This window comes from Canis aureus, chromosome 16 (genome assembly GCF_053574225.1).
Source record: "Canis aureus isolate CA01 chromosome 16, VMU_Caureus_v.1.0, whole genome shotgun sequence".
In the NCBI taxonomy this organism is placed as follows: domain Eukaryota; kingdom Metazoa; phylum Chordata; class Mammalia; order Carnivora; family Canidae; genus Canis; species Canis aureus.
In genome coordinates this window covers 1,088,322-1,114,189 of record NC_135626.1, presented here as the reverse complement: position 1 = coordinate 1,114,189, position 25,868 = coordinate 1,088,322, and the positions used below count along the sequence as shown (strand labels likewise).

The 25,868-nt window shown below is 41.8% G+C and overlaps 1 pseudogene; it reads right to left on the bottom strand.

The window, feature by feature from the left end:
* Positions 1-18,867: 18,867 nt before the first annotated feature.
* On the bottom strand, positions 18,868-19,796 carry LOC144285218 (olfactory receptor 1L6-like; annotated as a pseudogene).
* Between the last annotated feature and the right edge of the window lie 6,072 nt (positions 19,797-25,868).

The following is a 25,868-nucleotide window of genomic DNA, read 5'->3' as shown; positions in this document are numbered from 1 at the left end:
TCATTCAACCAACATTTATTGAATACTACTACACACTGAGAATTGCCCTGCAATTCATTTACTTCCAGTGTATAGTAATAATTCAATAAATAGAATGTATAAAACAGTGAAAAGAATATGAACATAAGCAGCATGCAGACTTGGTTTTGAGTTCGGGTTCCACTACTTTCTGGTGTGTAAATTTGGGCAAGTTACTTCCCTTCTCTCAACCTGTTTTCTCCTTGTATTTTAAGAATCAGACTGTTTCTGTTGGAGGGTTCTATGAGGGTTTAGGTGTGCAGCATAGGGCCTGGAGCTGAGTAAATGCTCTTTCCTCTTCCTTAGAGGGAAGTTTAGGTGTTTGGCATCTACTGGTGCCTGGTGAGGATGATGAAGGTCTTCCTACAAAGCATAGCTTGGATGAAAAAAATTTCATGGTGTCACATGTTGGTGAGGTTGTGCTGATGGAAATGTAAATTGGGACATTTGAAAGGAATCTGTTAGTTAAAGACCCAAAACTGTGCATACCCATGTGTCTTAGTCTGCTGTGACTGCTCTAACAAAGCACCATAGACTGTGTGACTTTAATAACAGACGTTTATTTCTGGTGGTTCTGGAGGCTAGGAAATCTGAGATGAGGATGCCAGCATGGTTGGCTACTGGTGAGAGCCCTCTTTTTGACTTGCTGATGGTTGCTTCCTTGCTGTATCCTCAAATGGCAGAGATAGATAGCAAGCTGTTTGATCTTTTCTTATAAGGGCACAAATGCCATCATGAGGACCCCACCCTCACGACCTCTTCAAAATCTGATTATTGTCCAAAAGGCTCCGCTTCCAAATTACATCACACTGAGGGGTAGGGCTTCAACATATGAACTGGGGAGGACACAATCAGTCCATAACACCTAGTAATTCTGCTTCTTGGTGTTTACTTTTGAAAACTCTCACATGTGTATACAAGGAGACATGCACAAGAGTACATTCACTCCTGGACTGTTTGTAATGGCCAAACATCAGCCAAGCCTAAATGTTTATAAGTAGGCTCATGGGAGTTAAACAGGTCTGGGTTCAACTTATATATATTAATGTTGAGAAATCTCAAAAACATAATGAGATGAAAGCATGATTTTCAGAAAAATATACAAATTGATGAAAAAGCACAAAATGATTTTTATGTATATGTATATGACCCATTCTGCCAGGTGCTCTGACCAAAGATGGGATCCCAGCTAAAGAACCTCAGGGCACTTCAGAAAGTTGTATCACTTTTGCCCCATACACACATCCAGAACTAACCTTTCTTTTCTATTATGATTCAGGGTCACTTTTTCCTAGGAAGCTTCATCTCAACACCCAACTGTCCAACCTCTCATGTTGGAGCCCCAGTCACTAGACTCTGTACTATAGACCTCCTCCATCGTTTTATAATTACCTAAGTGTTTGTCTCTCTCACCTAATCAAGCATTTGGGACTCTGCCTAATTCTTCCCTCTATCCTTGGGGATACAGAATTTTAAGGATCTTCCCCTCCTCCTTAGTGGGGTCACTGGTGGAGTTCAGAAAGCCTCTAGGGATAGAGAAACTACTTGTTCTCTGTGAACTAATCAACTGGATGGCTGAAGTTCTGCATTCAGAACCCATTAGTCAACCCCTTGTGTGTTTCAGTGTCCTGTCTGGAAAACAAGCACTACTCACCTTCACAATGTGAGGAGCAGAGCTGCTTCAAGTGCCTTTCCATTTCTCCATCTGTAAATGGGGACAGTGACACTTCACAGCTTTTAAATTGCCTTGAAATTTTTCAGTGCAAGGATCCCCAGACTTCAATTATGGAGTGTGTGTGTGCACATGTGTACACATGCACAAAACACAGTTAATTCTCCATTAATTTCTCTCCCATGAGAATATTCTAGCATATCTTTCCTTGAAGGTCAGAAAATTGAGTTCCAAAGAATGGGGAGTTGTTCCAAGATGCATAGCCATGAAGGAATAAAGTTGGGGCTTAAACTCACATCAGGGTCCAAAGGCAATTTCTTTGTCTCTAGGCAGAGACTCTAACTAGATCGCTTAATGGCTCACCCAAGCCTGATGGTTGCCACTGTCTTGTTTCTGTTCTGTGATCTTTAGATTGAGCAGATGGGCTAGATCAGTGGTTTTCAGTGTACGCTATGGACTTCCGTCATTAGAATTACTGGTGAAGCTTTGTGTAAAAATATATGGCTGTGCATGGTGTCCAGAAATTCTGATTCAGTTGATCTAGAGCAGGCCTCAGAAATAGGTACTTGAAAGAAATTTCCAGGTAATTGTGGTATGCTACATGATTTGGGACTCCTGGGCAGCAGAGTTTCTCAATCTTGAGTGTGCATAGGAATCAACCAGATATCTTGTTAAATGCAGATTCTGCCTCAGAAAGACTGGGAAGGGGCTGAGATTCTTCTTTTTAAATTTGTTTTTATTGAAGTTCAATTTGCCAACATATAGTATAACACCCAATGCTCATCCCATCAAGTGCCCTCCTCAGTGCCCATCACCCAGTTACCCCAATGCTCCACCCACCTCCTCTTCCACAACCCTTTGTTCATTTCTGAGAGTTAGGAGTCTCTTATGGTTTGTCTCCCTCTCTGATTTTTCCCACTCAGTTCCCCTCCTTTCCCTTCTAGTCCCTTTCACTATTTCTTATATTCCCCATAGGAGTGAAACCATATGATGATTGTCCTTCTCCGATTGACTTACTTCACTCAGCATAATATTTTCCAGTTCCATCCACATCACAGCAAATGGTGGGTATTTGTCCTTTCTGATGGCTGAGTAATATTCCATTGTATATATAGACCATATCTTCTTTATCCATTAATTAGTGAGTTGAAGGACATCATGGCTCCTTCCACAGTTTGGCTATTGTGGACATTGTGAGATACCACCTCGTACCAGTTAGAATGGTGAAAATTAACAAGACAGAAAACAACAAATGTTGGAGAAGATGTGGAAAAGGGGGGACCCTCTTGCACTATCGGTGGGAATGCAAACTGGGGCTGAGATTCTGCGTTCATTTCTAGCAAACCCCCAGATGCTGCTGATGCTGCTGGTTTGGGCACCATGCTTTAAGTAGTAAGACCCTAGGTCATATTGGAGAGCATTTTCAGCTCTGACATCTTAAAATTCTAACTTTCTGGAGGATTCTTTTCCTGCTAGCTCCTTGCTCTCTGTTGGCTGTTTTTTTTTTAATAAATTAATTTTTTATTGGTGTTCAATTTACCAACATACAGAATAACACCCAGTGCTCATCCCGTCAAGTGTCCCCCTCAGTGCCCGTCACCCAGTCACCCCCACCCCCTGCCCTCCTCCCCTTCCATCACCCCTAGTTCGTTTCCCAGAGTTAGGAGTCTTTATGTTCTGTCTCCCTTTCTGATATTTCCCACACATTTCTTCTCCCTTCCCTTATATTCCCTTTCACTATTATTTATATTCCCCAAATGAATAAGAACATACACTGTTTGTCCTTCTCCGATTGACTTACTTCACTCAGTTTTGTTGGCTGTTTTGACTGTTTTGACCCATCCTCTCTCTCCAGGCCCTAGTATACTCATAAACGCATTTAAGTTTGGTGAGGTTGGCCTCTTGGCATTTCTCAATATGTGGCTTGACTAGTTCCAAGCAAGTTCCTAGCCCATTCCTCTTTGACACAGGCATTTGATATGTCTTAGTCCAGATACTCTCCCTATGATGGTGTGTAGTTACTGGGTTGTTAGGATATACCTAGAAGGTGGAGGTGGGTGGGGAGATCTTCTGGCAGAGCACCTTCAATTCAGCCCTTGGGGTGAGAATGGTAGGGGCAGGTAGCAGGGATGTCCCCACTCCAACATAGGAACAGGAGGACTTATACTCTTCTTGGGCCCTGGGAGAATGGCCTCTCTCTGTTTTTGTCCTGAATCCTTCCCTCTCTGCTGTACTAGACTCCATGGAGACTCCCTCTCCATCTCCTTTGGGCACTCCATGATAGCTGGTGGCAGGGGAATGCCAGGGATGACTCATTCTTTGGTACCTGGGGAGGATGGAAAAGTTTGGTTAAGTGGGTCCCAGGTTCTGTGTGAGGAAGACAATCATGCTACTTGGGGAGAGGGATTCCCTTGGCTTGCTTTCCCCATTATTCTTAGGGCTCAATATTTTATTATTGGCTATTGTGGACAATACACAAATTCTTTTTGTGGTTCTCCTAACACTTCACATTGTTCCTCTTGCCTGAAATGTTCAACCTCTTCCTTGTCTACCTGAAAATCTCTTCTTGTTGCAGAATGAGCTCAATATCACCTTCTGCAAGAAGCCTTCCAGCATCTGTCGCAGAGACACTGATGCCCTTTGTGCATCTTAGAGATGCATATGCAAGAGCATGATTCCAAGACTGATAAAGAAATGTGATTGTGTTTGATGAAGCAGCAGACTGGAAGTAACCAGAGGCCAGTGCCAGCCATAGAGTCAGCACTCAGGAAATTAGATAAACGTTCTTACAGTGGGCCCAGGCACAGGTGATTTTTAAAAGCTCTCAGGATTGAAAACCACTTGGAATGTCCTTCTAGGGTTGAGAACCTCTCCCCAAGAGATTGGAATGGGCTGAGCCTGAAGTTAGGGCTGAGTGGCCCAGCCCTGTGTGGATTGATGGTTATGGGGTGGGAAGCTGCAGCCTGGAATCACCCTATTTCTATGGTGTGTCTTACAGCTAACCTGTCATTCTTGTTAGCAGAATGTCTATTAGTTCACAGAGCTAAAATTTATTGTGCTCTACTATTTTCTGGGCTTAAGATCTTAATGATAAACTCAGTAGCCATGGTTCTTTTTTTTTTTTTCCATGGGGCTTACAGGGAGAAATTAACTAAATAAAAATGCAGGGGAGAGTGTTTCAAATGGGAGTAGTATCATGTACAAGGCCTGGAGGCGGGAAAGTAAATGGGACATCTGAAGAAGTGAAGCACGTGGGGCTGGAGCTCAGAGAATAATGGGGAGTGAGGTGTGACAAGCCCAGAGAATTAAGTAGAGGCCAAACAACAGAGCATTTCAGGCCATGCTAAATACTTATTTATGTATTTTATCTCCAAAGTGATGAGTTGCTCCTGAGAGGTTGAAGGGAGGGCAGAGACATGGTGAGATTTACATTTTCAAAAGATCACTCTGATTGATATGAGCAGGAAGGGTTGGGGGAAACTAGTCAGGAGCCTGGTCACAGTCCAGGTTCAAAAGGGTGGTGATCTGGTGAAGGCAGGGCATGTGGGAAGGGACATGGGAAGGCAAAATTCAAGTGAAGCTAATCAAAGCTCTAGGCATTTCCCCAGCAAGGGTGCCATATGTTTTGTTTTGTTTTGTTTTTATTAAAAGATTTTATTTATTAATTCATGAGAGACACACAGAGAGAGGTAGAGACATAGGCAGAGGGAGAAGCAGTTTCCCTGCGAGGAGCCCGATGGGGGACTCGATCCTAGGACCCCAGGATCATGACCTGAGCCAAAGGCAGATACTCAACCTGAGCCACCCAGGTGCCCCACAGGGTGCCATTTGATGTAGATGTGTCTATGACTCTGGAAGGTATGGGTTGGGCACAAGGAAGGTATGTGGCTGACAACAGGAGAGTGCTCCTAGGATTTTGGTCTCAGCTCGATGACCTCCCATAGAGCAATAGCTCCTAGGAGTGTGCACATTCTCCTCTAGGCAGAGTTGCTCATGAAAGAAGAGTATATTGTGGTGAGAACTTCCCTTCCTATCAAGGGATTGGAAGTATGTTCCATTGACTCACCTCTACCATGGCTCAAACTCTTAGGCTGACTAAGTGGCATGCCTATTTGTACCAGAGGAGCACCCTGTTTGTTGGCTTACTGTTTCTAGAAATGCAGGTGCCACTAGGCCCTATAGAAGATGTAGATCCTGCAAATGCCCTGTCACTATTCCTGTGGTGATGCCTGCAGCCTACTGAGACAGTAGGTGAAATTTCCACCAATACCTGCTATACAGGTGGATCTAGACAGAGCAACCGGCCCACATGGACTGCAGTCACTATTCAGCTCAACATTGACAACCATCCGGATGGAAACAGGAATGCTCTATAACAGCCAGTGGGCTGAACTCAGAGCAGTTTGGCTGGTGATCACCCATAAGCCCTGGGCATTAACCCTTTGCACTAACAGTTGGATTGTTCTAAAGGGATTAATTCTATGGTTTGGACAATGGGAAGCCAAAGGATGGATGATCATGACCTGTGTGTGGTCAGGACACGTGGAAAGCCATTTGGGTTCACCAGCAAAAGCCCGAGGCAGTACTCACTGTCTCCCATGTCCCAGCTCACAAGACACTGATCCCCTTTGGCAATCAAGAAGCTGATGCCCTAGCTGATGCCCATAGCAAGTGGCCCTTCAGTAGATACAGCAGATTGGGTGCATAGAAAGAGCAGCCACCATACTATAGTGCTTGGGTAGGATGGCATATTGTCCAGGATGTCAGATTGTTTATGAAGTACAGTGACTTGGGCAATGCACTGACAGCATGTCCTGTGTGTTCTAAACAACACAAACCAAAGCAATGGCCAAACAAGTCTGGGGCCAAGATCCCAAGTGGTGAGGCTTGGTGAAAATATACATTATCCCCCTCCATCCAAGTGAGTGTTCTAAGTATGCCTTGTATGGACCCTGTCCGATCTAACCCTACCTTTCCCCTGTCGCTATGCAAGCCAGGCTGCCATCCTTAGGAACAATGCTACCTTTCCGAGGCAACATGTATGGTATGAACAACCAGGTAGAATTCTTAAAGCTGCAGCCACGTTGAGGACATCTAAGGATCAGGCCACAAGTATAATCCTTGTAAAGGGGAAAACCTCATACATATTCCTACTACAGATCTTTTTTACTTTAGATTTCTGCTGCTCCTGCAGTGTCTAGTCACAGGATGGGCACTTGATAGAAGTGCCTTTCTACAGTGGGCTCCCTTGTATGCCCTGAAAAAGCATTAATCCAACTGTTGGGTATGTGGGCAGCTGCCTGTCTCTGGCTCATCAGGATTGCCGTGGTACGCATCAGCACTCCAGGGAGGGGATTGGAAGGTGCTCAAGCAGCACATAAAGGAAGAACAAGCTAGGACTAGTACTCCTAATACATCTGATATTATCAATGCTGATCCAGAAACCTGGGCCTTGGCACATTCCATCAATAACACTGGGCATGGATATTCTTTTTCTGTCAGTCAAACTATACAGGCAGCCCGTCAAATTGGTGACTGAGAGGGTTCTAAAAATACCACCTGCAGAGACAAGGGTGAGTGCACTCAGATTTGGTATGTGTTCACGTAGCCTATTCCAGGTTAGACACAGAACACTCAGGCACAGAACAGAAAAGCCACTCAGAGCAGAACCAACCCAGTCACACCAGGGGTATGGGATGGATATCACTGGAACTATGTAGTCATTCTGTCACACTAAAGTGTAGCAGCTATATTGGTACAGACTGCATGCCCTGGCCAGATATTTATTGGGTAGCCCCAAAGGGGACCCACTGCTTGTATGGCAAAAATTTTGGTCATGGTTTCCACCTGGATGGTTGTTGGGTCAATGCATCCCAGGTTTTCCCTGGGCGCAGGGGAGAACCCACCCCTTGGAAACAAAAATTGTCAATTTCCCTCTCCTCAAGGCCAGATGGACCTACATTTTTTCCCCTTACTGGTATGATCATTTTGCCTGGAGGACACTATAACACACGTAAAAGCCCTTACTAAATTTATAAGCTTTAATGATAGTTGGTAAACAGCCTTAAATGACAGTTGGTAAAGCCTGCCTTTCCTGAACACTGAAATGTCTTTATTTTTTTTTTTAATTTTTATTTATTTATGATAGTCACAGAGAGAGAGAGAGGCAGAATCACAGGCAGAGGGAGAAGCAGGCTCCATGCACCGGGAGCCCGATGTGGGATTCGATCCCGGGACTCCAGGATCGCGCCCTGGGCCAAAGGCAGGCGCCAAACCGCTGCGCCACCCAGGGATCCCCCTGAAATGTCTTTAATGAGAAAAGCTGTCCTCCAAAATAGGATGGATTTGGACATTACTACTGTCTTGCATTATTACTGTCTTACTGTGCCATTATGTAAACAGTATGTTGTGTGTTTATATCTGATAAATCTGCTAATGTATCCTCTTTTTTCCCCTTTTTTTCTTTTTTTTTTAAAATTTGGGTATAGTTGACACACAATGTTACATTAGTTTCAGGGGTACATTATAGTGATACAATCATGTTATGCAATGCTCACAAGTGTAGCCACCCTCTGTCACCATGCAACACTGTTTACAAGATCCTTATGTATCATCTTTATTAAATCACAGGAAGACATAAGTGAACTGAGCCCAAGCCTAGGAGACTTAATAAATCAGTGGTTTGGATCATGGGGTTCTTAGTGGAAAAATATGTTACTTTTTCAGCAATCATTACCTTCATCTGTATTTTCTTTTGTATGTGCCTGTACTGTTGCTATGGTATCTGATGCAGCCGGATAGCCACCAAACGAGCCACTTCCACGCTAGCTCACCCGCTTGCAGACTGCTCAGGGCACATTGTGGAATCTTACCTGTAAGATGGTAAGATGGGGCCCAGGGCTGTCGTGGTGAAGGAGGTCACCGAGAGGACCTGACCTCTGGTTGACCCTGCCCACTGCACATAGCTCTGCCCACTGCTCCCACAGTGGGAACCATTTTCAAGGTCACAGCCTTGAGAGAGCAAGGTGCTGAGACACTCTGGATGGCAAAGTGACCGAACCCCTAGGAGGCCTCTCTATATACAAATTTCTACCATTCTGGCAGATGAGTGTGGCTATCTACCCCTCTTGTGGCGCCCAAGACAAGCCATGCCCTGAGTGTAAGTTCCCTTGCATATTAACACTGCCGTCTGCCAGTCGGAGTGGCCTATTTCCCTCCATGGTCACTTCTGTCCTCCAAGTAGGCAGGCCAGTTTGTGACCCAGGAGGCAGAGATCCTGTCTCTCTCCCCCACCGCAGCTGACCTGCTCTTTCTGTCAACTGGTGGCTCTGCATAGGGGTGACCACCCCAAATACCTACTATTTGCTTCGACTTGGAGGGACCTGGAGGGTATTATGCTGAGTGAAATAAGTCAATCGGAGAAGGACAAACATTATATGGTCTCATTCATTTGGGGAATATAAAAATTAGTGAAAGGGAAAAAAAGGGAAAGGAGAGAAAATGAGTGAAAATATCAGCGAGGGTGACAAAACATGAGAGACACCTAACTCTGGGAAATGAACAAGGGGTAGTGGAAGGGGAGGTGGGTGGGGTATGGGGTAACTGGGTGACAGGCACTGTGGAGGCACTTGGTGGGATGAGCACTGGGTGCTATGGTATATGTTAACAAATTGAACTCCAATAAAATAATAATTTAAAAAAACCCCTAAGACAGCCTACAGAATGGGAGAAGATATTTGCAAATGACATATCAGATAAAGGGCTAGTATCCAAGATCTATAAAGAACTTATGAAACTCAACAGCAAAGAAGCAAACAATACAATCATGAAATGGGCAAAAGACATCAACAGAAATTTCACAGAGGAAGACATAGACATGGCCAACAAGCACATGAGAAAATGCTCTGAATCACTTGCCATCGGGGAAATACAAATCAAAACCACAATGAGATACCACCTTACACCAGTGGGAATGGTGAAAATTAACAAGACAGCAATCTTGGGGTGGAGTCTTTTGGGTTTTTTATGTAGAGTATCATGTCATCGGCGAAGAGGGAGAGTTTGACTTCTTCTTTGCCAATTTGAATGCCTTTAATGTCTTTTTGTTGTCTGATTGCTGAGGCTAGGACTTCCAGTACTATGTTGAATAGCAGTGGTGAGAGTGGACATCCCTGTCTTGTTCCTGATCTTAGGGGAAAGGCTCCCAGTGCTTCCCCATTGAGAATGATATTTGCTGTGGGCTTTTCATAGATGGCTTTTAAGATGCTGAGGAATGTTCCCTCTATCCCTACACTCTGAAGGGTTTTGATCAGGAATGGATGCTGTATTTTGTCAAATGCTTTCTCTGCATCTAATGAGAGGATCATATGGTTCTTGTTTTTTCTCTTGTTGATACAATCAATCACAATGATTACTTTACAAGTGTTGAACCAGCTTTGCATCTCGGGGATAAATCCTACTTGGTCATGGTGAATAATCTTCTTAATGTATTGTTGTATCCTAATGGCTAGTATCTTGTTGAGAATTTTTGCATCCATGTTCATCAGGGATATTGGTCTATAATTCTCCTTTGTGGTGGGGTCTTTTCCTGGTTTTGGAATTAAGGTGATGCTGGCCTCATAGAATGAGTTTGGAAGTATTCCATCTCTTTCTATCTTTCCAAACAGCTTTAGTAGAATAGGTATGGTTTCTTCTTTAAACGTTTGATAGAATTCCCCAGGGAAGCCATCTGGCCCTGGACTCTTGTGTCTTGGGAGGTTTTTGATGACTGCTTCAATTTCCTCCCCGGTTATTGGCCTGATCAGGTTTTCTATTTCTTCCAGTTCCAGTTTTGGTAGTTTGTGGTTTTCCAGAAATGCATCCATTTCTTCTAGATTGCCTAATTTATTGGCGTATAGCTGTTCACAATATGTTTTTAAAATCGTTTGTATCCTTGGTGTTGGTAGTGATCTCTCCTTTCTCATTCATGATTTTATTAATTTGAGTCTTCTTTCTCTTCTTTTTAATAAGGCTGGCTAATGGTTTATGTATCTTATTAATTCTTTCAAAGAACCAACTCCTGGTTTTGTTGCACTGCTGGGGATTTACCCCAAAGATACAGATGCAATGAAACGCTGGGACACATGCACCCCAATGTTTATAGCAGCGATGTCCACAATAGCCAAACTGTGGAAGGAGCCTCGGTGTCCATCGAAAGATGATGGATAAAGAAGATGTGGTCTATGTATACAATGGAATATTACTCAGCCATTAGAAACGACAAATACCCACCATTTGCTTCAACATGGATGGAACTGTAGGGTATTATGTTGAGTGAAGTAAGTCAATTGGAGAAGGACAAACATTGTATGTTCTCATTCATTTGGGGAATGTAAATAATAGTGAAAGGGAATATAAGGGAAGGGGGAGAAATGTGTGGGAAATATCAGAAAGAGAGACAAAACATAAAGACTCCTAACTGGGAAACGAACTAGAGGTGGTGGAAGGGGAGGAGGGCGGGGGGTGGGGGTGACTGGGTGACGGGCACTGAGGGGGGCACTTGACAGGATGAGCACTGGGTGTTATTCTGTATGTTGGCAAATTGAACACCAATAAAAAATAAATTTATTATAAAAAAAAGAATATAAAAAATAGTGAAAGGGATTAAAGGGGAAAGGAGAGAAAATGAGTGGGAAATACCAGAGAGGGTGACAGAACATGAGAGACTCCTAACTCTGGGAAAGGAACAAGAGGTGGTAGAAAGAGAAGTGGGTGGGGGATGGGGGTGACTGGGTGACGTGCACTGAGGGGGGCACTTGATGGGATGAGCACTGGGTCTTATGCTATATGTTGGCAAATTGAACTCCAATAAAAAATAAATAAATAAAAAGAATCTAAAAGATGTTAACCAAAACATCTTGTTTTGGATCCTGGGAAAATCAGGGAAACTAAACAACATATTTTTTTTAAATAATAAAGTATAAAATAATAATGTGAGAAAAAAACCCCTACTATATAGGACTGTTGAATGCATTAAAATATCAGAATCGGGATGCCTAGGTGGCTCAATGGTTGAGCATTTGCCTTTGGCTCAGGGCATGATTCTGGGGTCCTGGGATCGAGTCCCCCATCAGGCTCCCTTTATGGAGCCTGCTTCTCCCTTTGCCTCTCTCTCTGCTGCTATCTCTCTGTGTCTCTCATGAGCAAATAAATAAATTCTTTAAAAAATAAAATAAAATACCAGAATCACTTAAAGTTTTTCAGGACCTATAATGTAAAATCCAAAATCAGAGATTTTATCTCATGCATTTGGATGGTATGGAAGGATGGCAGTGCCAGCCTTTGCTAAAGTCTTGCTGTTTGATGTGATGATAAAGTATTTTCCCTCTGGGTCTGAGAAACCTTCATTGGACCTCAGCTTCCTGTGGGCTGTGATGTTGAACTTGTCTGCTCAGTTTTTCTGGCCTCAGTTTCTGCATCTGCTTAAAGATGATAATAATGCCAAAACCAGAAGGTTGTTGAGGATTAAATCAGATAAGGATTGTACAGAACTAGAACAGTGATTGGCTTATATCAAATGCACATCAAATAGTAGCTTTTCCTAATATTATTGTTTTCTCTTGACAGAGAGAAACAACAAAAGGAGGGTGCCTACTAGAGCGACCAACTCGTTTTCCAAGGTTGCCCAAGACTTCTCTGCTTTCAAAACTGAACATCTTACTTCCAGGAAGACTGTTGGTCCTGAGCAAATTGGACTTTTTCTTGGTCCCTGTCTGTGGGAAGTTGAGCTTTGAAAACTGTAAAGTTTCATATATAGAGTTGTAAGTTCTGTTGTCACCAATATTACCATTATGCTCTTGGGTGGTAATGGCTCTGACCTAGTAATACCATGACAGAGCTTTCACTCGGACATGTGACATGTGCAGGTCCAGGGTTGAGTCCCAGGTATACCCTCTTGGTTAAATTGTGTACCTTCTAAGAACCTCCATTGGAAAATGAGCTGAAATAAATCTTATTGCAAATACTTCTGCTTGTACTTAAAAAAAAAAAAAGAGAGAGATAGGGCATGTTGACCTATTAATGGTTGTGGAGATTGCTTTGCTCTTTAGGTGGTGGTATAGACTGATTCTGGAAGTCACTTGTGATCCAGTGGGCTGAGAGTGAATTGTCCATGCATAGTTCAGGGGTCCTGAGTGCTGTTATAGTACAGCTAGAATGTTTTGGCCACTGCTAGAGGCTTGAGGACCTCTGATCTGCACTGATTTCAGGCTAGACTCTCAGGTATTCATGGTTGTCAAGTCGAGGCTCTCCTTGTGGTAGCTAAGAGAGTCAGGTTGTATTGGGGTGAGAGTGAGGAAGGGACAGGAAAGGAGGAAGCAATAGAGGAGGAGGATGGGAAAAGATGTGTGTGTGTGTGTGTGTGTGTGTGTGAACAAAGCACATCTCTACCCCCTGAGGTCTTACCTGGAAATTCTGACCATCCTCAGATTTTGTCACCATCACTAGGTATTGGGTCTGTCTTGTCTTTCTGGGTTGAATTCCCTTCTTCTCCTCAAGAGGACTTGCTACAGGGCACCTGGGTGACACAGTCAGTTAAACATCTGACTCTTGGTGTTGGCTCAGGTTGTGATCTTGGGGTCATGGGATTGAGACCTGTGTCAGGCTCTGAGCTCAGTGCAGAGTCTGCTTGGGACTCTCTCTCTCCCTGTGTCCCTCTCAACCACCTCTAAAGCAAATAAATCTTTAAAAAAAGAGGACTCACTATAACCTCAGTTTTCTTTCTCCCCTGTAACAGCAGCATGGACTAAAGAGTTGGGGCTAGAGCAACCTGTCTTTAGGAACAGGAACCAGGAGGAGCTGTGGGCTTTTCACATGGAGTATCCTCTGGGACCTAATCCCCAATCTCCTAATTAGAGACAAGATGGGGCAAATGTCCAATCTCCCAGCTGGCCCTTCTGGACCCTGGCTTTGTGAGTCCCAGCAGTGCCAGGAGCACCTTTGTCTCAGACTGACCAGGTCTGTGACTCTCCAGAGCACTGCACCTGGTACCCTTGCTTTGGGCACAGGTGGGGGAAAGCTCCATCTCCCCCTGCCCCAACCTGCCATGGAGTCTACACACTCTAATCAGATTCTAATCCTCTTAAGGAAAACCATAATTTCTCAGAAAATCATAATAACAAATGAATTAGATAGGTTTCAGGTAGGGTGGGCTACACAATCATTGTCTTCAAATTCCTATTTCTCTGTACATAGAAAAAGTGAACAGACTTGTTCCCTGTGACTCCTGAAGGTAGAGACATGGGTCATCTATAAATATCTGCTGAAGTAATAGAGGCTTCTGCACGCAAGATTACTTTAAATTTCTTAAATTGTGAAATCCATCATATATTAAAAAAACAGTGTATAAAAACACATAGGACAGTTTTCTTACAGTTGTACTAACTGTGTCTGTGTGAATCATGTATTTTTATATTTGTCTATTTTTGTCTTTTACATAAATGGAATCATTTAGTTTCTGTCACTCAATTTTGTGTTATTAATTTTAAAAATTTTTCTATGGTCAACTAATCTTCAATGAAGGAGGAAAGAATATTCAATGGAAAAAAAAGACAGTTTCATCGACAAATCATGTTAGAAAAACTAGAGAGCCTCATGCATAAGAATGAAAACGGACCACTTTCTTACACCATGCACAAAAATAAATTCAAAATGGATGAGAAACCTAAATGTGAGACAGGAATCCATCAAAATCCTAGAGGAGAACACAGACAGCAGTGTCTTTGACCTCGGTCACAGCAACTTCTTGCTAGACACATCTCCAAAGGCAAAGGAAACAAAAGCAAAAATGAACCATTGAGACTTCATCAAGATAAAAAGCTTTTGCACAGCAAAGGAAACAGTCGACAAAACTAAAAGGCAACATACAGAATGGGAGAATATATTTGCAATTATCTTATCAATAAAGGGATAGTATCCAAAATCTATAAAGAATTTATCAAACTCAACATCCATAAAACAAAAAGAAATCCAGTCAAGAAATGAGCAGAAGACATGAACAGACATTTCTCCAAAGAAGACATACAAATGGCTAATTAGACACATGAAAAACGTCTCCACATCACATATATTGGGAAATACAAATAAAAAACATAATGAGATACCACCTCACACTGGCCAGAAAGGCTAAAATTAACTAGACAGGAAACAACAAGTGTTGGCAAGGATGTGGAAAAGGGTAACCCTCTTACACTGTCGGTTGGAATGCAAGCTTGTGCAGCCACTCTGTAAACAGTATGTAAATTCCTCCAAAAATTAAAAATGGAACTACCCTATGACCCAGCAATTGCACTTCTAGGTATTTATCCAAAAAATACAAACATAGTGATCTGAAGGGGTACCTGCACCCCAATGTTTATAGCAGCAATGTCTACAATAGCCAAATTATGGAAGGAGCCAAGATGTCCATCAACAGATGAATGGATAAAGAAGAGGTTGTGTGTATGTATGTATATATATATATATATATAATATATATATATATATATATAATGGAATATTATTCAGCCATCAGAGACTCTTGCCATTGGAAATGATGTGGATGGAAATAGAGGGTATTATGCTAAGGGAAATAAGTCAGTTAGAGAAAGATAAATACCATATAATTTCATGCATGTGGAATTTAAGAAACAAAACAGAGAACATAAGGGAAGGGCAGGAAAAATAAAATAAGATTAAATCAGAGAGGGAGGGGTGCCTGGGTGTCTCAGTTGGTTAAGCAACTGCCTTCAGCTCATGTCATGATCCCAGGGGTCCTCGAATTGAGCCCCACATTGGGCTCCCTGTCAATGGGCAGCCTGCTCCTCCCTCTTCACTGATTGTGCTCTCTCACACACACTCTCTCTCTCATATAAATTAATAAAGCCTTTAAAAAATTCAGAGAGGGAGATAAACCATAAGAGACTGTCAACTCTAGGGAACAACCTGAGGGTTGCTGGAGGGGTGGTGGGTGGGGAATGGGGTAATTGGGTGATGGGCATTAAGGAGGGCACTTGATGTAGTGAGCATTGGGTGTCATACGTAACTGATGCATCACTGAATTCTATCTCTGAAACTATTAATACACTAATGTTAATTGAGTTGAAATTAAAGAAAAATGTTTAAAAATTTGAGTATAGTTGACACACAGTGTTACATTCGTTTCAAGTGTACAATGTAGTGATTCAACAACTCTATATGTCATGCTGTGCTCACCACAAGTGCAGCTACCGTCTCTCACCATACAACACTATTACAATACTTTTACTACATTCCCTATGCTGTGCCTTTTATTCCTGTGATTTTTTTCGAGCCTGTACTTCCCACTCCCCTTCCCCCATTTTGCCTGATCCCTACCCTCCTCTCTTCTGGCAACCATCAGTTTGTTCTCTGTATTTATAGTCTGATTCTGCTTTTTTGTTTGTTTATTCATTTGGTTTGTTTTTTAGATTCCACATGTAAGTGAAATCATATGGTATTTGTCTTTCTCTGTCTGGCTTATTTCACTTAGCATAATACCCTCAAGGTCTATCCATGTTCAATTTTGTTTTTGACATTCATTCGTATTGATACTTGTAGCTACAGGTCATTCTTTTTCACTGATGCATAAGAAAGGTTCACACTGTTGGGCTTTTCATTTTGGAATTCACAATCTTTCTAATTTTAGACATATAAGATTGTACATATTTATGATGATTTTTATTTTTAAAAAGATTTTATTTATTTATCCATGAGAGATACACAGAGAGAGACAGAGAGAGAGAGAGACAGAGACATAGGCAGAGGGAGAAGCAGGCTCCATGCGGGTAGCCCGATGTGGCACTTGATCCCAGGACTCCAGGATCACACCCTGAATTGAAGGCAGACCCCCAATCGCTGAGCCACCAAGGCGTCCCTATGATGATTTTTAAAAAATATTTTATTTATTTATTCATGAGAGACACAGAGAAAGAGGCAGAGACATAGGCAGAGAGAGAAGCAGGCTCTCCACAGGGAGCCTGATGGGGTAGTCGATCCCAGAACCTTGGGATTGTGACCTGAGCCAAAGGCAGATGCTCAACCACTGAGCCACCCAGGTGTTCCATGATGATTTGATATGCATATACTTTGTGGAGTGATGACCACAGTAAACACATCCATCACATCCATCACCTCACAGAATTACAGTTTTTGTTTTGTGGTGAGAATTCTTTTTTTTTTTAATTTTTATTTATTTATGATAGTCACAGAGAGAGAGAGGCGCAGAGACACAGGCAGAGGGAGAAGCAGGCTCCATGCACCGGGAGCCCGACGTGGGATTCGATCCCGGGTCTCCAGGATCGTGCCCTGGGCCAAAGGCAGGCGCCAAACAGCTGCGCCACCCAGGGATCCCTGTGGTGAGAATTCTTAAGATTATTTACTCTCCCAGCAAATTGCAAGTATATAATAATAATAATAAGTATGTAATACTATTGTATTGTAATATATATTATATTATATTATATATATTATATATATACTTATTATATAAGAACAATAATAAGTATTGTTCACTGTCATCACTATGCTGTACATTAGATCCCAGAACTTATTCATCTTATAGCTGGAAGCTTATACTCTTTAAAGATTCATTTAATCATCTTCCATTTCTTGTCTTTTTCTTTCCAGGAAGGTGCCTTCATTTCTCCCTCCTCCCTCTTTTATATCTAATCCCCTTACTTTCTCTTGGGTAAAGTTATATATCGCCTCCAATTTTTCTTCACTTGTCTTCTTCACATCCCACAGCTTTAGATTGTGTTTTAGAAGTTTGAAATGCTGAACAGCATTCCTCATGAAGATTCTGTTTGAGAGTGAAATTCTTTGAATGTTATTGGAAATGAAGGTGGGATATAAAGAGGAGGGATAGATAAAGAGGCTGGGGAGCATTTTGTTATTATGGATATTGGGGAAGCCTTCTCTGTACCAACTGGAATTCCTATGAAAGTTGACAATGTAGTGAGAAGGTGCTAAAGACAGAATCATTTATAGTGAAACATTTGGAGACACTGAAATAATTTCAGGAGATACTTGTAGTGAACTCACTTCAAGGATGTATGATAATAAGACTATTTCCCACCTCATTACAAATCTTTGAATGTTATCTGGGAAGGGTCTATAGACACATTTTCATGTAATTTTGATATAGTGCCTGAAATTTATCTGGGGCCTGCTATATGCAAGACACTGTTACAAATACTTAAAACATAAATACTATATGTCTTAGGACACTTGTTATATCACTTGTTAATTTCCATAACAATCCACTTTTCATATGAAAACCAAGGCACAGAGAGGTTAATGTACTTGCCCAAGATCATGGGGTTGGTAATGGTGGACTTGGGCTTCCAGTCCAAGCAGTATAATTTCAGAACTAGGAAGCTCAGACGGGTTAAGTAAATGATTCAAAGTCACTGAATTCAGAATTTTTCCTTTGACACCCACAACATGTGGTGAGGTTATTCATTAAATGCATTATGTAGATAAGGAAAATGAGAATTCGGGAGACTTAGTGGCTTGATTATGGTCACACAGTTTGTGAGACCAAGTTGTAACTTAAGTTTTCACTCAGAATCTCAGGATCTTATTGCTATGCCAGTGAAGCTGCCTTCTCTGACAAATAGGAGAACTGCTTTGGAGATGTTATGAGCTGTTCTAAAGGTAACGAGAAAATCCACTAGCCAGACCCAAGGAGTTTGTGCATAAGATGAATAACCCATATGATGAGAACATTGACTTGCTGAGGCTTTGTATGAGCTGACCCATTTCCCAATAGATTAAAAAAACATTACTATCGGAGTTTTTCTTGCTTTTTTGTCAGCGTACTTGTTATACAACCCTGATCATGTCTGTGACACACATGAACCAGAGACTGCAAAAGAAAAAGAAGGAAAGTATGTGTCTGATACAGTAAGACATCAATGTCTGTGTCTCATTATATTCATTTTTACCAAAAGGTAAAATAACCTTCTATTGCAATTGTCTCATCTCCATTTATTGGACTGTATTTAATTTTGAAGACAGAGCTATGGTTGATACATCTTTGTAATATTTTCATAAGTGAGTATAGTTCTTGGCACATAGCAGGTATTCCATGGGTTCTTTTGAATGAATGAATGAATGTTAAGAATAACCATATATGAAATTTGCTATTCTACCCTTCTGAGGAGCTTTTTCAAGGCCTGCTTCATGTCCTTGTTCCTAAGACTATAGATAAAAGGGTTCAGCATGGGGGTAACTACTGTATAGATGACAGTGACCACATGGTCCTTTGTCACTGAGTAGGTGGATGAGGGGTGAATGTACACAAATATTATGGTCCCATAGAATAGTGCCACAACTATGAGGTAGGACCGACAGGTGGAGAAGACCTTGTACCTGCCTCTCTCAGAACGGACCCTCAGAACAGCATGGGTGATAAAAATATAAGAGACAATGATCAAGGCGAAGGGACTCATGATCACAAAGGAGCCTTCTGTGAAAGCCAAAAGCTCATTGATAGAGGTGTCCGAGCAGGAGAGTGTCAGCAGTGGCTGGACATCACAGAAGAAGTGATGGATGACATTGGGCCCACAGAAGGAGAGGCGGGCCATGAGAATCATGTGGGTGAGTGAGTGGAGATGGGACAGCACCCAGGACACCATCACCAGCAGGAGATAGCGCCTGGGGCTCATGGTCATGCTGTAAAGCAGCGGGTTGCAGATGGCCGTGTAGCGGTCAACAGCCATACAGCCAGGAGGAAGCTGTCAGTGATCCCAAAGGCCACAAAGAAACACATCTGTGTGAGGCATTGGGCAAAGGGGACCTTCTTGCTTTTGCTCAGCATGTTTGCCAGCATCCTTGGCACAATGGCACTTGTAAAGCAGATGTCCACCAGGGACAGACTGGAAAGCAAGAAGTACATGGGGGTGTGGAGGCGGGCATCCCTCCGGATGGCTGCAATGATGACTGAGTTACCAGCCACATTGACCAGATACGTGGCTAGGAAGCTGGCAAAGAGCCACCCCTGCTGTTTGGGGTCACTGGTCAGTCCCAGAAGGAGGAATTCAGGCATATGGCTCTGGTTTTCCCTCAGCATTGATTTCCTGTAAGTAAAAATACGAAGGAATGTTAGATGTGTGTCCTGACTTGAAATCTTCAACCTGGTAGAGGAAATATCTTATAATTCATTCCAGCTTGTGCCCAGCAGAAGGGGAGTCATCACGTGGCTCACCATATATTTTATGATATAACTTCATAGAATTGGTATTGGCTACCTTGATTTTAATTCCAACTTTGCATTTGACTAATTTTGTGAACTTCAACAAAGTACTTCATATCTTTTTTAAAAAAGATTTTATTTATTCATGAGACACACACACACACACACACACACACACAGAGGCGCACAGATACAGGCAGAGAGAGAAGCAGGCTTGATGCAGGGAGCCTGATGTGGGACTTGATTCTGGGTCCCCAGGATCACGCTGTGAGGCAAAGGCGGTGCTAAGCCACTGAGCCACCTGGGCTGCCAACGGTACTTCATATCTTGTTTTTTTATTCAAAAGATAAAACTTGTTACACCCATATTAGCTATTCTGATGATATGTGATAAAGATCTTTGAAAAAATGTTCATAAGGTAATCATTTTGCTTCATTTTCTAAGTTGTATCTAAGATGTATCTTTTTGCTCTGTCTGACCTCAGGTTTTTTGGTGTTTTTTTGTTCTTTTGTTTTGTTTTGAGAGGGAGAGGAAGAAGGTGAGAGCAGAGGGAGAAGGAGAGGGAGAGAGAGACACAGGGCTCGATTTCACAACCCTGAGATTATGACCTGAGCCAAAATCAAGAGTCGGATACTTAACTAACTGAGCCACCCAGGTGCTCTTGGCCCCAGTTTCTGATTAGCCTGCTAATCTCTAGCTGCTTCCACCTGGTGCCACTGGTTGGGATTTCTCACCTTTTGCTCCCTCTGTGTAAGGAAGGTAGGGTAACCTAAGTTCTCCCTATAAAGGTCACATAAATGCTATAGAGATTGTATTCTTGGATTCCACATTTCTTGGAAAAAAAAGTATTTTTGGAATGTATTTGAGAATTTAATTATGGGTGAGAATGTCAGACTAGGAGTGGTTGGAACATGTCAAATTCCACCTTGACAAGGTGTGGAACTGTCAAGGGTGAGTGAGAAGTTAGAGAACTGTCTCTAATAGAGGAAGTGTTAGTTACCTAACATTGAGCTTGGTAGTTAAGGGAGGTGGGTAGCATCAAGGAAGACACAGAGGAACTAAACGATAAGTGCTCTTATAGGCAAGAAGAATCTAAGGGGTGGTAATGTGGGCAATGGAACTGTGGTAAGATGCAGTATTCTCGCAAAACACACTGTGCTGAGGTTCAGGAAAGGATTCTTAGTTCACCCAAAAGGCAAAAGCCAAGGATAACAAGCCAAGGCTCCAGCCTGGCAGAAACTGAGGCACTAGTCATCTATATACCAAAGTAGGGAGTCACTTGAAGTGGGAAAGATGAGAAACCATTTGGACATAGAATTAGAATCAGCCAGCAACCACCGCGGTTGATAATGAGATGCTGAGTCACAGGACATACACTCCATATGTCCCTCTGCCTGAGGATAGGTTTGGCTTCAGAGAAAACAGCAGAAAAGAGAGGCTTGAAGTAGTGGAAAGAATAATCCTAGGTAAAGGAGGGGTAGAGTTAGGGATGCACTTTGAAATTGGAGAAGTCCACATCCTGTACTCCTTTGTGTCATCATCTTTCTGATATTTTTTAAATTTTTTATTGGTGTTCAATTTGCCAACATATAGAATAACACCCAGTGCTCATCCCGTCAAGTGCCTACCTCAGTGCCCATCACCCAGTCACCCCCACCCCCCGCCCACCTCCCCTTACACCGCCCCTAGTTCGTTTCCCAGAGTTAGGAGTCTCTCATGTTCTGTCTCCCTTTCTGATATTTCCCACTTTTTTTTTCTCCTTTCCCCTTTATTCCCTTTCACTATTTTTTATATTCCCCAAATGAATGAGACCATATAACGTTGGTCCTTCTCCGATTGACTTACTTCACTCAGCATAATACCTTCCAGTTCCATCCATGTTGAAGCAAATGGTGGGTATTTGTCATTTCTAATGGCTGAGGAATATTCCATTGTATACATAAACCACATCTTCTTTATCCATTCATCTTTCGATGGACACCGAGGCTCCTTCCACAGTTTGGCTATTGGGGACATTCCTGCTAGAAACATCGGGGTGCAGGTGTCCCGGCGTTTCATTGCATCTGAATCTTTGGGGTAAATCCCCAGCAGTGCAATTGCTGGGTCGTAGGGCAGGTCTATTTTTAACTCTTTGAGGAACCTCCACACAGTTTTCCAGAGTGGCTGCACCAGTTCACATTCCCACCAACAGTGCAAAAGGGTTCCCTTTTCTCCGCATCCTCTCCAACATTTGTGGTTTCCTGCCTTGTTAATGTTCCCCATTCTCACTGGTGTGAGGTGGTATCTCATTGTGGTTTTGATTTGTATTTCCCTGATGGCAAGTGATGCAGAGCATTTTCTCATGTACTTGTTGGCCATGTCTATGTCTTCCTCTGTGAGATTTCTGTTCATGTCTTTTGCCCATTTCATGATTGGATTGTTTGTTTCTTTGCTGTTGAGTTTAATAAATTCTTTATAGATCTTGGAAACTAGCCCTTTATCTGATACGTCATTTGCAAATATCTTCTCCCATTCTGTAAGTTGTCTTTGAATTTTGTTGACTGTATCCTTTGCTGTGCAAAAGCTTCTTATCTTGATGAAGTCCCAATAGTTCATTTTTGCTTTTGTTTCTTTTGCCTTCGTGGATGTATCTTGCAAGAAGTTACTGTGACCAAGTTCAAAAAGTGTTCTGTGTTCTCCTCTAGGATTTTGATGGAATCTTGTCTCACATTTAGATCTTTCATCCATTTTGAACTTATCTTTTTCTTTTTTTAAAAAAAGATTTTTATTTATTTACTCATGAGAGAGACAGAGAGAGAAAGAGAGGCAGAGACACAGGCAGTGGGAGAAGCAGGCTCCTCGCAGGGAGCCCCACGTGGGACCCAATCCCGGGTCTCTGGATCACGCCCTGGACCGAAGGTAGTGCCAAACTGCTGAGCCACCCGGGCTGCCCTAATGATATGTTTTAAATGCTTAGTGATCTTGAATGAAATTGGTGGCCCTGCTTTGGAAGACTCAGGACTTTTTGTTTCTCTTTTAACATCTGAACAAGTGCATGCATATTGCAGCATTGTTTTCTGAAGTGTTTCCTTCTCTGAGATACTTGGTATTCAGACAGCCTGACCTGGATTCTTCGACTAGGCAAGGGGCCACTAAGCATGGACAGCATCTGGATAAGTCCATGTTGGAAGTGCTACCAAGGACAGGGTCCAAGTCTGTTTTGCCCCCCAGTGTTTTCCACCTGACTCATAGTAGTTGTGTAATAAATATGGGCCAACAGATTGAACCAGAAATGTCATCCCTGAACACCCCTTGTAAGACTGTGGGTTTTATGTAAAACTGAAACTGAAAGACTCGAATCCTAAAATTAGGAGAGTTGATGGAAAAAATTCATGATTTGGAAATTAATTCTGGTTCAGATATTGGCTATTTCTCCTTGGAAATGGGGAAAACAAAATGTCATCTCCTGAAGTTTATTGTTAAGTTCAAATAAGACAACATGTCTGCAGAGTGTTTGAGATCTACAATATTCTATGTAAATGTTGCTTATACTACTAATGATATTAGTATACTGTACCTAATTGTGTATGGCTAAAGAATAGTAGGTATAATCTAGAGGAAGCCAGGCAGAGGGTAAGGGGGTTGGTAAGCCAGGGTAGTCTATTTGGGGGAGGGGACTGGAGTGGCCACTGGGAGGAGTATAAGTGCTAAGTTGGAGGGGACAATAGAGTGACAGGGTGCAGACCTAGGACAAATTGGCTTTTCTTGGGAAGAGAGGATTTTCTGTTCTTTAGGATAATTCTTTTTGGAGTGTGTATTACTTTTCTATGGCTGCTATAACAAATTACCATTAACTTAGTAGCTTAAAACAACGCAAAATTTTATTTCACAGTTCTGTAGTCAGAAGGCTGAAAAATCAAGATGTTGACAAGGTTGTGTTTCATTCTGGAGACTCCACAGAATAATCCAGTTCCTTGCCTTTTCCAGATTCTAGAAACTGCACATTCCTTGGTGAGTGGCTCCCTCCCTCTGTCTTCAATGCCAGCAATAATAGGTGAGTCCTTATGTTGCCACACCTCTGTTCTCTTTTGCCTCCTTCTTCTACATTTAAGAGCCCCATGATTGCACTGGGCTCATTGGGATAATTCAGGATAATCTTTTTAAGGTTTTAGACTTCTGGCTTTCAGAACTGTGAAGGAATAAATTTCTGTTGTTTAAAGCCACCAAGTTTGTGATAATTTGTTATAGCAGCCCTAGGAAACTAACAGAGAAGTCCTATGAAACATCAATGAGGGATGCCTGTGTGGCTCAGTGGTTGAGCGTCTACCTTTGGCTCAGAGCGTGATCCTGGTTCCAGGGATCAAGTCCCTCATCGGGCCTCCTGCAGGGAGCCTGCTTCTTCCTCTATGTCTCTGCCTCTCTCTGTGTGTCTGTCATGAATAAATAAATAAAAATCCTAAAGAGAGATATCAATGAAATAGACCCCTTGGCAAGACTAATCATACAAAAAAAAAAAAAAAAAAAAAGAACGCATAAAAAAATCATCAAGAAAGGAGAAATTATTTCAGGCATTAGAGATAAAATAAGTCTTATGAAACTGAAAATTTTATAAAAAATTTAAATGAAATGGATACATTCTTCTAGAAACACACTAAATGTACAAGAATTATTTGAGTAGACCAATCAATTATTAAAAATTATAAATGGTAGTCAGAAACCTTTCCTTTCAAAAAATCTCTGGCTCAAATGGCTTTAAGTTAAATTCTACCAAACTTTCAAAAAATAGGTAATTCTATTTTATGCAAGTTGTTCCAGAAACTAGTAAACAGAGGGAAAGGGATGACCTTCCATCCATTTTACAAGATTAGTGTAACATTGAGTCCATAGCCAGAATAAAAATAAGAGAAGAAAAGAAAATTATGAGTCCATTTTGTTTATGTACATAGATGTAAAATCTTAAATAAAGCAATAGTTAAATGAAGCCAATATAGCACTAAAAATATTACATCATGAACAAGTGGGATTTGTCCCAGTAATGCAGATTTCACAAAACTCCATCAATATCCTTCTCCACTTTATAAAAGAAAGGAGAATAGGGATCCCTGGGTGGCACAGCGGTTTGGCGCCTGCCTTTGGCCCAGGGCGCGATCCTGGAGACCCGGGATCGAATCCCACATCAGGCTCCCGGTGCATGGAGCCTGCTTCTCCCTCTGCCTCTCTCTCTCTCTCTCTCTCTCTCTCTCTCTCTCTGTGACTATCATAAATAAATAAATTTAAAAAATTAAAAAAAAAGAAAGGAGAATAGTATTACATGATGATCTTCATTGAAACAGAGCAATCATTTTGCAAAGTTCAACATCTGTCTACCATGATATCTGTTAGAAAACTAGGAACAGGGTACATTCTAAATTTGGTAAAAGCTATCTATACCCAAACCCTACATTAAATGGATAAATCTTAGATGCATTCCTTTTAGTGTGAGAAGCAAGATTAGGACATTCGTTATCACCACAAATATTAAACATAGTATTGGAAATTCTGCCTAACACTATAAGAAAAGAAAAAGGTGGTGAAGGAATGGAAGGAAAAAAGATAAACTTCTATTATTTAAGGAAGTAGGATCATCTTGGTAAAAGGAATAGAATCAATTGACAAGCTATTAGAACCAATAAGTGAGTTCAGCAGAGTAGCTGGATACATGATCAACTTAAAAAATCAATGGTACCTTTCCTGGAATGGAATATAAATAACCAATAGAATAGACTAGATGTAACCAATCAGAATATGTATTAATAAATAGATGTTATTCACTGTTGAAACACAAACTCTAAGGCTCTAGGAATTAATTTATCTAAGAATACACGAAGTTACCATGTGGGTGCAAAGTCCAATACAGGGATATAGATGATTAGAATGAATGCAGAGAAATCCATCTTCTTGGGTGGAATGAATAATAATATAAAGATGTTA